The sequence below is a fragment of the Equus asinus genome, unplaced genomic scaffold (genome assembly GCF_041296235.1).
Source record: "Equus asinus isolate D_3611 breed Donkey unplaced genomic scaffold, EquAss-T2T_v2 contig_197, whole genome shotgun sequence".
Taxonomy (NCBI): Eukaryota; Metazoa; Chordata; class Mammalia; order Perissodactyla; family Equidae; genus Equus; species Equus asinus.
In genome coordinates, this window is record NW_027224846.1 from 1,077,674 (window position 1) to 1,088,537 (window position 10,864).

Here is a 10,864-nt window from a genome sequence, read left to right on the forward strand (position 1 = left end):
TGGGAAATTTAGCTGGTTAAAAGTTATAATCCTACTTTTATCAGCCTGATCCATAATCTTAAGGCTCTCATGTCTACCAGGACATATTTCTTATTTATTTTTAGGTACATAAATATGGGATATTTGTTATGTGTCAACTTGGCACTCATAGACATTTCTGTAAACTATACTTAATCTTCAAATGATGACAATACTGAGTTATTCTTATACCTAACATGATCCAATTATCAATGTACGCTCAAAAACACGTTAACCTTTTACAAAGAAGAGGATATAAAACACACCAAGCTGTTCCCCACACGAACAAGAGCCCTTTTGTGTCTTTGGGTGAAATTCATTCTACTCCTACTCCTGATTCATACTCTACATTTTCTGTCCTGTAACTTAAATACTGAGATATGTAGCTAACTGTGTGAATATGGCTTATGTTAGAAAAGGGGATGATGGAGGAGAAGAAGACAAAAATATTGAGTTAATATGTATGTACAAAACATTCTTATCCAAGTAAGGAAGAAATGCCTATTACTATTAGTTTTTATTTCTGCAGCTGCTCACATGGTCATGGCTGGTGTTTATAACTGTCTTCTTTCACTATCCATTCTGCATTCCGTTTGTCAGCAGTTGGTCATGGTCCTTGTCTGGTGTGATGACACAAACCTTCATTCTTGAAAGATCTGGGCCATTAGAAGTCCTGTCTGAAATGGGTTCTTGTAGTTTTCCACTGACTTTTCTCACAGACATTTGTGTAGACAGGCCCCCTAGAAAGTCTCCTGCATTGCAGACATGCTCCTCTTACCCCCACGGTCTAGTAGCAACTCAGTTTTTCCTTGTTAGTCAGGATCAGTCACACCAGCCAGTATATAGAACTTCCTTCACTTGTTGATTCAGTGATATGAAGAGCCAAAGTGGCAGTCATGACTCTAAGCAAATGAAATAATTGTTTTCTCACCTGGTGGCATAATTTCTCTTTTGGACCTAAAATGTCTAAACTACCAGAACCTAAAAGTGCAGACACAGGAAGCAAAAATTTTCTTAGTGGGTCATAGGTATAAATGTCATAGTGAGAGATATGATTGTCAATTCCACCTCTTGATTCCTGGTCCCATGAAGACTTATGACGGAAGAAACAGCACCATAAATTAGATGAGGATTTAGAGTATTTACCACATCCTGGAGGACACTGCCCCAGCAATGTGAGGAGTTGCCAAGTAGCTTTGCTGTAACTGAGTCATCAAAAACCCTTTCCACTGTTATATCAAACCAGTAGTTTCAGGATGATTGAGAATACAGAAAGACCGGTGGATTCCATGAGCATGTGCCCATTTCCATACGTTATTTGCCTTGAAATGAGTTCCTTAGTTAGGAGCAAAGCTTCATGGAATACAACTATGGTGAGGAAAGCATTCTGCAAGTCCAGCAGTAGTAGTTTGGGCAGCAGCTCTGTAGGCAAAGAAGGCAAATCCATATCCAGAGTAAGTGTCTATTCCAGTAAGAACAACGCACACTCCCTTCCATGATGGAAGCTATGCAATGTAATCAGTCTACCACCAAGTGGCTGGCTGTTCCCCTGGGCAATGATGGCATATCAAAAACTCAGTGTTGGCACCAGCTGTTGGCAGATTGGGACACAGCAGTGTCTGTAACTAGATTGGACTTGGTGAGTGGAAATCCATGTTGCTGAGCCCGTATATAGCCTCCATCCTGGCTTCCATGGCCACTTTGTTTGTGAGTCCATTGGCAGGAACAGGAGTGCCTGAGGAAGACTGTTAACTGACTTCCACAGAATGGGTCAGCACTTGGATAGGAGGACTCATTCTGTGGACAATAGTAATGGGTATTTCTTCCTTGTTTTTATATGAGTATTTGGCATCCTTTTGGTTATGTGCAGGCTAGCTATATCATGTTAGGTGGAAAGATGACTTTGTTGTGTTTATTTTGGGATGAAGTGTGGCTTAAGGAGATGTGCACGTGTACCAAATTGACAGGGGATGGACCCTGTTGGTATTTAATGGGTGGGTGAGGCTAGGATGAAGTACATTTCCCTGATTTCCCATTTCTGTGTGTTTCTGGTTATGGTGGGCCACAGGAAAGATTCTCAGGGAGATTTAGAGGCAGATGGGAAGCAGCTGTTTTCTGCTTTACAGATGTTGTTCCTGAACAGCTGACTTGCCTCCTGTTTTGAAGCAGCAGCCGGGACTTCGATTGCTCTACCTTTCCCTGGATCCTCCTTTAGCTTCTGTGACTTCTGGGTTACGTGTGTGTGTTCGGCCTCATTAAGAAGGGCCCCAACTTCTGAAATACCACCAATTCCAAAGGCCACAAGATCTGATATGGGTTTCAGTCTACCTTGTGGAATTACAGCTCAACCTTGTACATTCCAGCTTGCTCTTGATCTACACTTTATATGCACCTTGCCTTGCTGACTGCTTGTCTCATGGACTTCAAGTACATCAGACACAAAGGTGACAGCCTTACACAGACTGCTTCACCAGCTCTCACGACTGCATAAGGCCAAGTTTCTGTACAATATTAAATGTATGTTTCTATGTATGGTAAATATCTTAGTGGTTCAGCTTCTCTGGTTAAACCCTGACTGATAGAATAAGCCAAAAAAGCAGATATGTATACTTTTTATATGTTCATTTAATATAAATAAAATTTAGTGTATTTATATAAAAGTATATATATGTGTGTATGTATATTTATAAAAGTATATACATGTGTGCATATGTATTTCCTGCTTAATGAGGAGATACTCTTGTTTTGAAATTTGGCACTTAATAGATCCCAGATATTCTGGAATTTCAGAGTGATCATATTTGGGAAAAGAGATTTGAAATTCTTTTTTTTTTTTTTTTTAAGATTGGCACCTGGGCTAACAACTGTTGCCAATCTTTTCTTTTCTTTTTTTTCTGCTTTATTTCCCAACCCCCCCAAACCCCCGGTACATGCTTGTATATCTTAGTTGCATGTCCTTCTAGTTGTGGTATGTGGGATGCCTCCTCAACGTGGCCTGATGAGTGGTTCCATGTCCGCGCCCAGGATCCGAACCCTGGGCCGCCGCAGTGGAGCGCGCGAACTTAACCACTCGGCCACGGAGCCAGCCCCATGAAATTCTTCTTTTAAAAGGGTACTTCAATAATTTGAGCTGATGAATAATTGAAAATAGAAAAAAATTTCTCCAAAAATTATTTCATGGATGAAATGTCTTATCGTCAGGTATGCTGAAACATAGTATTTTTGATACCACACTTCATCTCCACTTCCTGTTTCTCCAGGGACTGAGAAAGGGGAGATGCGGCAGAGGAATCAGACCTCTCTGGGAGACTTCATCTTTGAAGGGCTCTTTGATGATTCCCTCACCCATCTTTTTCTTTTCTCCTTGACCATGGTGCTCTTCCTTATTGCAGTGAGTGGCAACGCCCTCACCATTCTCCTCATCTGTGCTGATACCCGGCTTCATACACCCATGTACTTCCTGCTCAGCCATCCCTCCCTCGTGGATCTGATGCTTGTCTCCACAACCATCCCCAACATGGCTACCAACTACCTATCTGGCAAGAAGTCCATCTCCTTTGTGGGCTGTGCCACCCAGCACTTCCTCTATTTGTCTGTGGGTGGTGCTGAATGTCTTATGCTAGCTCTCATGTCCTATGACCGCTACGTTGCCATCTGTCATCCACTGCATTACTCTGCTCTCATGAAGAGAAAGGTGGGACTCATGATGGCTGTCATGTCATGGTTGGGGGCATCCATAAATTCCCTAATTTATACGGTGATGTTGATGCAATTGCCTTTCTGTGGGCCTTGAAAAATCCACCACTTCTACTGTGAATTTCCAGCTGTTGTGAAGCTGGTATGTGGAGACGTTGCTGTTTTTGAGACCACAGTGCACATCAGCAGCATCCTACTTCTCCTCCTCCCCATCTTGCTGGTTTCTACATCCTATGCCTTCATCCTCCACAGTGTCATTCAGATTCGTTCAGCTGGGAGTAAGAGAAATGCCTTTGCCACTTGTAGCTCTCACCTCACTGTGGTTTCCCTCTGGTTTGGTGCCTGCATGTTCTCATATATGAGGCCCAGGTCCCAGTGCACTCCATTGCAAGACAAAGTTGGTTCTGTGTTCTATAGCATCATTACTCCCACAATGAATCCTTTGATTTATACTCTCCGGAATAAGGATGTAGCTAAGGCTCTGAGGAGAGTGCTGGGGAGAGATGTTATCACTCAAAGACAGCAATTGGAGTTGCCCTGAGTATGGCAATAGAATGGGATAATCTCCTTAAAGTGATCTGAGTAAACCTTTAAGAGTTTTCAAGGGTTCAGGTTCCCGATGACTACTACATAAACGAAGTGGTCAGCACACAATTCCAGTATTCTAACTTGGTCGCAGGCATCAAAGCACCATAGAGTACTATCTTACTCCATTTGGGTTGCTATTCCAAAAATACCACACACAGGGTGGCTTAAACAACAAACATTTTTTTCTCTCAGTTCTGCCAACTGAGAAGTCCAATATCAAGCCTTGAAAGTGCTTGACACTCTCTCATTTCCTTTTTATCTCTTTTTAGATGTAAGCATTTCTAAGCATGTTCCTGACTACCCTATCCAAAGCAGCACTCTCCATTCTGTGTGCCCTTCCTTCACTTTGTAGCACTACTTCACAAGATGTTACACAAAATTACTTTACATTATACTTATTGTCTATTTTACAAGTATGTAATCTCCCTGAGGGCAAGGACTTTACTTTGTGTACTATTGTTTCACCAGAGTCAAGAAAAGAGCCTGACATGAACTAACTGCTCAATAACTATTTGTTGCTTGGGTTAATAAATGAAAAGGACCTGGATTATTTTACTGTCCCACATGACATTCAAGGTAATTAATTCAAAGAGCTGAAGATATTATAAAAAGAATACTACAGTGGATAGCTTGGTAAGAATCATTTGTCTCAGCCAGATATTAATCGCGTGTATATGCAGAGGCCTGGCATCCCAGTGAACTTTCCTGGGGTCTAATGGTCTGAGGGATGCCAGAGTGAGGGACAAATTTTTATATCCTGCTTTCCCTACTAGTTAAAAATGTCATGAATCCCTGGGACCATCTTCAGAATAATAACTCTTAAGGTTTGAGAGGAAAGTTATACTGTCTTCGACAACTAAATATTTTCCCCTGAGAAACAGCTTTTTAGTCATCTGTAATCGGGTGAGCCACCCCTCATGAGCTGGGCGTCGTCTTACCCACCTAGCCCTGAGGTTGGATTTACTTTGTAATACTCCAATGACAAGTGGAATTAATTTTTACACAAACTATACCTGGGTTGTTTCTGAAGTCCCAAGGGTGATTTATAAACAGCTAGCTCACAATCCCAGTTAGAGACAGGGGGTTATTCTTCTGCTGCCTCTCCCTCTCTACACACACAACAATGCCCTTGTCAGGAATCCTATAAGATTATTTGAGAACAAAACAATCGAAGCCAACATAATGGATACTTATTCGAGGACAGTAAGGGCTATAAGATGGATAAGTTCTGAGGATATAGTTTACAGCATGGTGACTATAGTTCACAAAACAGTATTGTATATTTGAAAGTTGCTAAGAGAATAGATCATAAAAGTTCTTCCGATGAGAAAAAATGTATAATGTTGTGAGGTGATGGATGTTAACTAAACTTACTGTGGTCATCATTTCACGATAGATACATAAATTATTGTGTTGGACACCTTGGGTTAATATAATATTATATGTCAACTATATCTAATAAAACAGGAAACAATAAATCTCACCCTTTAATAAAAACAAACAAACACTACAATGAGACACCATTTCATGTCCATTAGGATGGCTATCATTAAAGAAACAGAATGCAAGTGTTGGTGAGGAGGTGAAGAACGTGGAACCCTTGTGCACTGTTGGCGGGAAGGTAAAATGGCACAACCATTATAGAAAACAGTTTCACGTTTCCTCAAAAATTAGAAAATGAAATTACTGTATAATCCAGTAATTCCATAGAATATTCATTTTCTGTGAGAGTTGTTTTACCCTTTAATCCTGGCAGGATATTCCTATCAGGCTTTAGCGGAACCTTATAGCTCCTGGGGCAAAGTAATATCCTAGTAGCCCAGCACTAGAAGCCAAGATGGAAAAGATCTCCACAGCCACCATGACCTCCCCCTTGGTGCTGTTATGCACAGGGAGGAAGGTGATCCAGACCCGCACAGAACACCAGCATGCTGAATGTGAGGCACTTGGCTTCCCTGAAATTGCCAGGCAGGCTCCTGGCCAGGAAAGCCAAGGTGAAGCTCATGAAGGCCAAGGAGCCCAAGTATCCTAAGGAAAGGTAGAACAAAACGACAGAGCCCTTATCGCACAGAATTATGGGGAAGGTAGGCTCAGAATGTGCATGTACATCAACAAAAGGGGGAGAGTTTCCCAACCAGAGAGTAGAGAAAATCAACTGAATCAATGAGCAGATGGGGATGATGGAATTAGGTGCCCCTGACAGCAACCACTGCCTCATCTTTATCCCTGGGGTTGTGAACTTGAAAGCCAGAACTACAGTGATGGCTTTAGCCAAAATGGTGGGAACCACCACAATAAACATGATTCCAGACAACATTTGTTGGAGGATCCAGGTGGAGGGTTGGAATGTCCAATGAAGAGTAAGGTCAGAGGAAGCAGAGGATGAGGGAGGTGAGCAGGAGTAGCTGAGAGCCCAGTTAATACCTTGGACTATGGGTGTGTCACTATACTTCACAAAAATGCCAAGAACCACAGCTGTGAGGACAGACAGGCAAAGAGCTTCACAGGCAAGTACCATCCCCATAGGATCTCCATAGGCCAAGAAGATCACAACTTTTGAGAGGCAATGATCTCGATCACTATTTGGGTATTGATTGTCTGGACACTTCATACATTGCTTCATATCTGGCAAGAAAAGCATGGTGCCACTAACTTGGGTTCAATGATTCTTAAGAGTCCTCAAAATATTCACATTTGGCCAAATTGATATGATTAGACAACAAATAAAGGAATGCTATAGGGAGAGAAATTCCAAGATAATGGTGTCTATTGTGTTCTCGGTATAACAAAGGTCAAGGAGCTCTAGCCTTACCTCTTTTGTTCATCTTCTGTATGCAAGGGAATTAGTTTTTTCTTAGAAACAAAAATTACACCTTTTATATCACTTAAATATGGGTAGGGTAGAACATATCCTCGATTCGCTCCCTCAAAAGCAGGCACTTGTTGATAACTTTCAGTGACCTAATTTCCAGAGGTTTGCAGATATAGAGATGGCCAAGATATAACCTGTCACTGAAGCTTCAAAATTACATTTCTGCCATCCAATTTATTGCACACCTATCTCCTATTCGTTCCCACTTCTATTATTTTTGTTCAGATTTGAATAACATCTATTTTAACAAAATAACTCCCTAACAAGTCTTCCTGTCTTCTGTCTTGAATCCCTCTCACCTCTCACCCATTCAATCACACCCATTCATATTTCTATTATTAAATCCATCCACATAATTTCCTTGCTTAAAATATCACAGTTATACTCATCTTCTTCTAGACCACTGATTCTCAAACATTGGTGCATGTTAGAATCACCTGGATGGCTTGTTAAAACAGGTTGCTTCACCCTGCTATCAGGGTTCCTGATTCAGAAACTCAGAATTTACAATTTTAATAAGTTCTCATGATAGGCTGATGCTGTTGGTATAGGTACTACACTTTGAGAACCATCATTCTCGATGGAATCCAAACTCCTAGCAACATAGAAAATGTGCATGATTATCTCGCTTCTAACTACTTTTCCTGTAGCACCTTTTTTGAGAGGAGTTGTGTAGTGAGGATAAAAGTACACATTTTATTGTAGATCTGTGGTATTGTAGGCAATTTGCTTGATATATCACATAATATATCTTTCTTTAATTCTTACAGAATCGTTTGAGGTAGGTGGACAGTATCAACACATTTAGCAGAAGAAAATAATTGAGGCTTAAAGAGCTTGAATAACTCACCTGGGATCTTGAAGGTAGTGAGGGCTGGGCTAGGATCCAGACTTAAGAGCACGGGGCCAGACTAGGGTGAGGGGAATGAAAAACCAGAGGTGCAAAATTTAAGGAAGCACTCACTTTCATGTGCCAACCCTGCCCTTGAATGACCCTGAGAGTGAGTGCCTCCATAAATTTTGTACCCCAGGCACCTCACCTACCTTTCCCTAGTCCTGGCCTTACTCAGTACTGTCTGACTCCAAAGCCAGTGCTCTTTCCATTACATACCTTTTGCTGACTTTAATGTTCATCACAATCTTTTCTCTTAAAAAGTTGTCATACTCTTAGAATTACAGGATTTATAGATATTTCCGTATTTTGATATTTTTTCTCAAGAGGAATTTCTGAAGATTTAATTTCATAAATTTAATTCATCACTAAAAAGAATTATAAACCAATCTCATTACTGAAAGCCTAAATCCTTAAATAAAATATTAGAAAATATAATCGAGCACATTAAAGAAATGGCACACTACACTCAATTAGGGCTTTTTAAGTGTTTCAAATGGAAAAACTTCAAAGAACATTCAGCTTATAGTGAGGCAGAAATGAGTTCAAGACAGTCCAAATATTGGTATAAATTTTATATTGAATTATAATCAATAAAAACAAACAACAAAATTCCTGAAGCTTTCCTTCTTTTTAATTTTGTGGTTTAGTTCAAATTGCGTGAAAATTATCTGTTTCCTGAAGATTTGATGAAATTCCCATGTGAACCTATCTGGACGTAGAGCCTTTTTGGGTGGGTAGCCCTTTGAAATCTTTAAACACTATTAAAACCTTAAAAGAAATCTATCTTCAATTCTCAAAATGCTCCATTATCCTCGTACAAGTGCATGTAACACATGCTTTCTCTTCTTCCTGGGGCATCATTCTTTCCTTCTACATCTATCAACACCTGTCTTTAGACTGAGCTTGAATCGTCTCACCTGAGTAGCATTCCTTGTCTTTGTAAGGCTTATTGACTCCTTATGTCCCTAGTACATCCTACTTCTATTTCTATAATCACTTTTTATACTTTATTGGAATTTTTCTTTACTTTCCTGCTTATATCATTAGGCTGGAGATGTTCGACGGAAACGTGGTTTATTTGAAAGAGAATAAGATTTGGAGTTAGAATAGTATTGAAATTTGGGCTCTTCCACTTATTAGGGGGTCTAACATTAATCAATTTCATGCATAAAAATTATTAAAAACTTGGAAATAATGTAAGAAGATGACTGAATGTCCTTTCATTGGCATACCATAGCATCGTCTAACCAGCCAACCTAAGGCTTATTCATTTATCTAGAACAATGTATCTGTTTGACTTTATGATTTACTATTTGGTTAGAACCCAAACATTGTGCAGTTATATGTTAATCTGTAGATTTCTGTCCAGGAGAAAGATAAAGCAGAGATTACAGTTTTATTGACCTTTAGGATCTTAACCATTTTCTATATAACCTAACAACCTTGATCTAACATTCTTTGGTTGATGTTGTGTTGTCAAATGTGCTTTTACTGATAAACTATATAAACCCCTGTTTCCCAAAAAGGGTTTGTGATTCTTGGAACCACTTTGATCATCTCATTGATTTCCACAGTACTTAGTTGAATAAAATATTTGATAGAAGTTTATTTTGTATTTTGGAGGGTCATGGGCTTAACTTTTAAATATTTATAGTCACAGTAAACTCAACTCCCAGAAAAAAAAGGTAATGATGATAACGTCTACCCCCATAAGTATTTTTATGGAAAAAAATGAGTACATATGTATATTCATGTATTGTAGTCACTCAGTAACTGGTATTTGTAGCTGGTATTACTTCCTCCTAACATGGTGTATTGCACCCAATAGGCACTCAATATGTTTTTGTTGAATATACATATTGGTGAATACAAATACAGTTACCTATTGAATAACTAATTGCCTGATTATCAACAATGAGATGGGACAGAATAACCACACCTTGATCTTCAATAAGCCTAAATTTCTGGGTGTTAATTGACATTAAAATGCTGTGTTTCAGTCTGTTTTCCTAAATGTGAGCTACGTGATTTTTAACTTAAACTTTTTATTTTAAGGTAATTGCAGATTCTCATGCAGTTAGAAATAATACAGGGATATCCTGTGTACCCTTTACCCAGTTTCCTCCAATGGTAACATGGCACAGAACTCTAGTACAATGGCACCACCAGGATACTGACACTGATGTTCATTGCTGAAATCTTCCATTTCTTTGCTGAGGCTTTCTATTTTTTCATTTGACTCAAGTGTCTTCAAAATTGCTCAGATCTTCTGGCCCGTCTTTTTAATTGGGTTGTTGATTTTTTTGTTGTTGTTGAGATGTATGAGTTCTTTCTGTATTTTGGATATTAACCCTTTATCCGATATATGGTTTGCAAGTATCTTCTCCCGGTTGTTAGGTTGTGTTTTGGTCTTGTGGATGGTTTCCTTTGCCGTGCAGAAGATTTTTTTGACTTTGATGTAGTCCCATTTGTTCCTTTGGTGTTTCGTTTGCATTGCCCAGTCAGACGTGGTACTTGAAAATAGGCTGCTAAGACTGATGTCAAAGAGCAGACTGCCTATGTTTTCTTCTAGACGTTGCATGGTTTCGGGTGTGACATTCAAGTAAAAGCCGAGGGAGGAGGCTGCAGTTCCCCGAGAGCGAGCATAGCGGGGACCCTGCGTCCCTTTCAGCGCACCTTCCCGTTCCGCGAAGGTCCGAAGCGTGTGGGCGGGGCCGCAGGAGTTCTCCCAGGAGGGTGTCCCTGTCGCTGTCCGCAGTCCACCGCCCAAGGGGGGGCGGGGCAGCGACCGGGGA

The 10,864-nt window shown here is 40.2% G+C and overlaps 1 pseudogene; it reads left to right on the top strand.

Annotated features, from left to right (window-relative positions):
- Positions 1-3,295: 3,295 nt before the first annotated feature.
- On the top strand, positions 3,296-4,255 carry LOC123276711 (olfactory receptor 2AE1-like; annotated as a pseudogene).
- Positions 4,256-10,864: the final 6,609 nt, after the last annotated feature.